General features: G+C 39.5%; 1 protein-coding gene across 1 annotated transcript in view; it reads right to left on the reverse strand.

The window, feature by feature from the left end:
* Positions 1-5,927, reverse strand: part of Drgx (Dorsal root ganglia homeobox) — a 35,035-nt gene extending 29,108 nt beyond the window's left edge. The window contains exon 1 of the mRNA XM_012366553.2: positions 5,750-5,927. The gene's annotated coding sequence lies outside the window, so the exon portion shown is untranslated. The remainder of the gene's footprint in view (positions 1-5,749) is intronic.
* Positions 5,928-6,191: the final 264 nt, after the last annotated feature.

Raw genomic sequence — 6,191 nt, forward strand, 5'->3', positions numbered from 1 at the left:
TTTGCTCTTTTACTTTTTTTTTTGCCCCTCGTTTCCGCGCGCGCGCGGCTTAATACGATTTGCAAATTCGCGGCTCGGCCATCGCAGCACCGCCGGCCGACCGGCCGGCTAGCCGGTCGAATGAATAAATGATACGCGCCGATTCGGCCTATTGCGGCATTATCCGTCGTCGAATTCGCTCCTGACGCGGCCAATTATTCATGCTCGCGTGGCGCCACTGCGATTAAAGGTCAATTTCGATCCCGACGTTCATGCGCGCGCGGTATGGAGGAGTAAAGACTCCTCTCGCAAACATTCCTCCCATTAAATCGCACTGGATTCAAACGAGGCGGTGGACGCCATGATTCATGGTCGTAATTAGATCTTTCTTCCATTCCGCTCGCGTTTTGTATACTATGTCGACAATCTGTTGGTTCATGCATGAGATTGCGGTTAATCGAATTCAATTGCAATCGAATATCTTAGGAAACGTTTGCAGCGAATCTGATCGCGCCGTAAGTGTATATATTACGTTATGTAATATTGAATTATAAAAAAAACGTATGAAATTGAGAAAGAATTGTTTTTATAATTAAAGAAATGCTCAGGAAATTTATTATCTATGCATGTTAATTATATAAATTCATTACGTTTTAGATTTAAAAACTTAAAAAAAGAACTTTTTTATTGGTAGAAATAAACGTCTGATAAAATTATTACAACTTATTTTTAATATATTAAAAATCAAAAGAAAGAAACATAAATTTTACCTGAAATTTTTATGAATAGTCCTTTCATGAAAGTTTAAAAGAAGTGAGTGCGCAAAATACAGACAACGTTAATTGCGTGAGTGTATTAATTATGATAAATTATGAATTTTATAGAAAGCTTTTTTCGAAGTACGCGATGAAAATATATTCAAATAGACAGATCGATATGGAATTGTGAAGAAAATTACATTTTTGCGACGCAATCATTTTCTTTGTGTATCGCGCTGCGGCAAATTACATCCATAAAATAAAGGCTAGCGATTAAGTGAAATTGACATTGATATCGAAAGGTGAATCACGCGTGTAGAGAATGCACGATCCGGCCGGTCTCGCGCGCGTCCTCATCCTCCGGTTATAGTAGGCATATATACGCGTCTAGAGGAAGTCACCGCACCGTGCACGGCGTAGAATAAACGGTCAGTGACGCGCGGTAATGGCCGACATCCTAATCCTGGCCCCCTACAGCTTAATGCCATATACTCCGCAATGATAATGCTGCGTGTGCTTTTTGTCATTACCAGTACGAGCCATGCTACCCCGTAATGAGCGCCGCGACTACTGGCTTCTTAAATAACACGTTGGAAATGCAAAACGGCCATCTCGCGTCGCAATCTCAAGATTCATTTTACGATCTGTAATTCGCGATCAAATTCAGGATAGAATTATATGTATTATTTTTCATACATCATATAGAGAGTTTTCATGAAATTAGATACAAGGGTAAAGAAAAAAATGAAGGAACTTTTAAGGAATCAAACTCTTTAAAAAAATTCCTTCATTTTTTTTACTTTTCTTTGTATATTTTAGAATTGCCTTGCTTTTCATGTCTTTTTACACACTTTTTACTTTACTTTACTAAACTTACCTTCATCATTTTTATCAATATTTATAATGAAAGTTCTAATCTTTTATTCTGAAATAAGAAAACTCTTTCGGATTTCGTCAGATTCGTCAAAATAAAACTTGATCAGAAAAAAAATCCTAAAAGATCCATCAGAATCGGAGGAAGGAAACCGCGATCGTCGCCGATCAAATCGCTCAAAGATTCGACGTCAAAAAAATGTGCGGGTAGCGAGCGTGCGGTTGTAACACGCATTTTGTCATTGTAAGAAGTGACGTCACAGGTCCTGACCCCCTCGCCCTCTCCTTCCTATCCGAACGGCGTCTGCGGGTTCGAGAACAAGACGGCGAAGAAAGAAGGAGAGGGCGAGCGAAGCGGGCGAGGAGAGTGTACCCGCAGCTGCCGCCCTGGCTGCCAACACAATAATATCTAATTAATTTATTAATGAGGTTAAGTTGGAAGGATTGGACGGCAGACAGCGCAAGCCGGCGCGCTCTTCGAGCAGTTTAGCGTTAACGTCTTCTGCTGCCTCGCTTCTCGTCGGCGGAATGAATTAAGCTTAATCAGAGCGAAAGTGTCGGGCGCGTGTGCGAGCGTCCTCGCAGGGCCGCACGGCCCTTCACCCTTGTTACGTTCTAAGCTAATAATCTCGTATCGAGTGTTAGGGCCGCGTAACGGACAGACAGCTATATATCAAAAGCAATCTCTCACTCGCATAATAATCTGCGTAACTCATAAAACTCCTTTTGCGACATTCATTTTCCGTCCGAGCTTTTTCTACGAAGCGTTGTAAGATCTCGCGCTTGTAAGATTTCCGCTTTAAACATAAAGTTACCTAAAAGCAATTTTATTGTCAATTATTGATTTCTACAAATTACGAACATTAACTCACCAGCGTTATGTGCTGTCCACTTGTTATTATCAACGCGGAATCGGACGGAATAAATAATAAATGCCGCTGCGCGCGGACGAAGAATCCGCGTTAAGTTCCGACCGGAGCTTCTCCAACGGCGAACTCCGGCAGTTCGTAGACAGCTGCCGCGCGGTCCCCGGAGGGATTCGCAGCGGCGGCTGACGAAAACGAGCTCGGACAGCCGCCCTTATACCCATCATCATCGTCGGCTTCTTTTTCTTCGTCTACCCACCGCTTCGCGTCCCGATCTTTCTATTGCCCCCTCCTTTCCCCCCTCACACATTTCTCTCTTTTCGCCTCCCTCACGGTTTGCGGAGCCGTGCCCCGTCACCCTCCCGCCCTTGCCCACTCGCCTCGCTTGCCCGCGACAGCTCCGCACTGTTATTACGTGACCATAAAGAGCAGCCGCTTTTCCGAGGACGATATCGTATTGCGCTTGTCGCGTCAAATTCCGGGATCGCACTTGATTCCGGAAGTAACGAAGAGAGGGAGAGAGAGAGAGAATCCGGGACATGTCGGAGCGAGGAATGAAGTCGTCGGTAAAATCGCTCGGCTGAACAGCGGTAAACGGGAGTTGATATTTTGTTTTGAGCGGATTTAAAGGTTTATATTGTTTTAAATCAGTTTTTCTCTATTCTCCAAAATATATCAGCTTTTGTTAGAATCATTGTAAGCGCAATACGGATGTGCGAGTGCTTAATTCCGTTTCTATAAAGACTGACTTACATCACTTTTCCATTCAATCTTTCATTTAACAGCGGAAAAAATGCCGCGATTGAGTGCACGAGAAATATCGTTAAACAATTCCCTTTTTTAAAATTAAATTAACATGTTCTTGTGTCAAGAAAAAATTTACTTTAAATTATTTAAAAAATCTGTTGTTAAAATGCGAAATTTATGTGAAAATTTTACAACACAATGGTATTATCGTTTCAACTAAAATCACAATTAATTCCGCACAATAATAATTACATGTCGTATACATTTTCATATAATCACCGGATTAATTACTAATTCGAGTAATGAAATAATTGATAATTATATTAATTTCCATTTATCGAGTAAAAAGGCAATCTCGTACTTAAAGTTTTAAAGCTTTACGTGTTTTAACTACTAAATTTTGATTTTCTTTGCAAATCAGGAACATTAATTTAACAAATAAAAATAAAGTAAAAATAAAGTAAAGGATAAAATTTAAATCTCGCATAGCAGCTTCTACGAAGCTTAGAATGAGCGATCCACTTGAACGTGCCGCAAATTCTAATCCTGTTAGTACAAAGTCAAGTTTGAACCTAAAACGGAATTATCGGCTATTACCGGACCTAATACCATAATTGTCATATATCCTTGGATTATCACGTAATCACTGACAAATTTCTCTTATAGTGACAATTTAGATTTCTAACTTTCAACAGATATCACGGAGTCTTATAAACAACAGTGATACAAATGCAGATAAATTTGTACCGATATTATAAATCGATATAAATAATTATGATTCTCATTTGGAATCTTCCCAGCAAAATTTTACGCTGCAAATGTATCTTAATACAACCGAAAATGATGTATGGCAGTGTCGAACGCTGCCAAATACTTCTACTTTTCTTCTAGATTCAACTTTATAGCCAAATAATCCATTTAGGATCGATGTACATTATTTATGGCAACCTTAACTGGAAATTTCCCAAGTAATTTTTGATAAATACTTCTATATTTATATATTACTTTTGAAATTGCAATCAAAAGCAATTGCATCGAATTATATGTTTCTTCATTCACAAAGCAACGATGAAACACGTTGCTACTATTATTTACATTTTTGTTATAATTTTCGGAATTGAAACATCGCAATGATATACACGCCGGCCCAATACATTGTTGCGCGAGTTTATTGCGTTGCGAACTATTTATGGAAAATAGAACGGGGTCCAAATCACTTCAATTTTCTACTCAAAGCTTTATTACGTCATGCGCTAGTTCGCAGCGCTTAATATAATAGTTAATTTCAAAATAATTCGATGATAGGCCAAAGATATTTTTAACATAATTTTCTGACTCATACGACAGTCGAATGTAATTTGAATTTGCTGCACAAGTTTCAGGTCACATAATGGTGACAAATTTTCTTGCAATCGTCTTTTTATAATTGAAAACTTTGAAGAGAGAAAGAAAAAAAAGAACAAAGAACAGCACGATATCGATGCAACAAAAAAATATCAATAGCCGAAAGCGATGTCGAGTGATGCAAAAAGCGCAGAAGAAATCTTTCGATGCCGTTTATTTCCATTATTTAACATGACGAGTGCATAAATGCATTTTATGGCACTCATTACGTTCATCCGCTCTACCCTAGTAGGCCACTTAAGTGTGACAGGATAATTCCGATCGACTTTGAAACAGCGATCAAATTTAAACCTCTGGCGTATACCAAATTAATAATTTCTCAGCGCGATTATCATTAGGCCTAAGTTACACGTAAAAATGCAATAGCACGTGTGTGCGTGTTATTAAGCTGAAATAAACAACGTCCGTTGTTTAATCAACTTTTGAAATTTATCTCAACTCTATTTATCTCTGGAATAAATATTTTAGTTTTCCCTTGATTTCTTTCTTGGAATTTCAATGCATTTTTCAACATGTCTCCGCGCGTTTTCTAAATCCTATGTTAAATAATACTTGCTGAAAACTGACTTCGTCAATGTATATCTTGGACGGGATTTAAGTACGTATATTGCTTCAAAAGCCGGACGTCCGAAATGCATTAGTTACAGATAAAATAGTGCTCTTGCCTGCGGTCATGCTACTATTATTCAATTGTTTCACTCTCTTTGTTATTTGTCACGCTGACAAAATGAATAATTTAATAAATAGCACTCGTGCTTCATTTATTTATTCAGCTAATCAAATCATAAAACCACCAAATCACAGCGAACTCACCGATCGTGGCATAAAATACGTGAACAAAAAAAATATATATATACGTGTTTGGATGAGCCAGATATTACGAAACATCAATCGAACATTAATAGAAGACATTAGACGAACAATTCAATCATAATTATCGAATTGAAGTTAATAAGAAATTGATATAACAAATCAATCTTAATATATTTAAGTACGTATCACTTATCACAATAATCGCTTTTATCGACTTGTTCGAGTGTGCGTTTCGCATGTCAAAAGGCTTGTCGTTCAATGGAGGGATTTTTTAAATACCTCCAATCAAAACAAGAGAGGATGGCTTACCTTGACCAGGGGTGGACTGTGCGCAGGGGGATGATAGTGCCCCGGCGATGGGCTCGCGGGTGGCCCCGCGCCCCCGGGCGAGATGGTACCGCCTCCGGGGGTGAGAATCCTGGACTCGTGGCTGAACAACACCTTCCTGACCTTCTCCGCACCGCTGCGGACTCCTTTTCTCCGCGAATATCAGCCGGTTGATGGACGCTCCTGCGAGTGCTCGCTCGATCTCCGATCGATACGTCAATCCCGCCACTTCCCGCCACACTTTCCCGACTCCGTGACGCTGTTTGTCCTTTTGTCTTTAACTTTGCATACGAAATTCTTCAAGTTCGACCTGTGGAATCACGCCGATCCGACGAATATTTGTCTCTTTCGTATGTATTTCGATATATTGGATCACTATTCTGCGCTTGTCGTGATAAAAAATCGATTTCCCACGATGAGAGGG

The sequence above is a fragment of the Linepithema humile genome, chromosome 4, assembly GCF_040581485.1.
Source record: "Linepithema humile isolate Giens D197 chromosome 4, Lhum_UNIL_v1.0, whole genome shotgun sequence".
Taxonomy (NCBI): Eukaryota; Metazoa; Arthropoda; class Insecta; order Hymenoptera; family Formicidae; genus Linepithema; species Linepithema humile.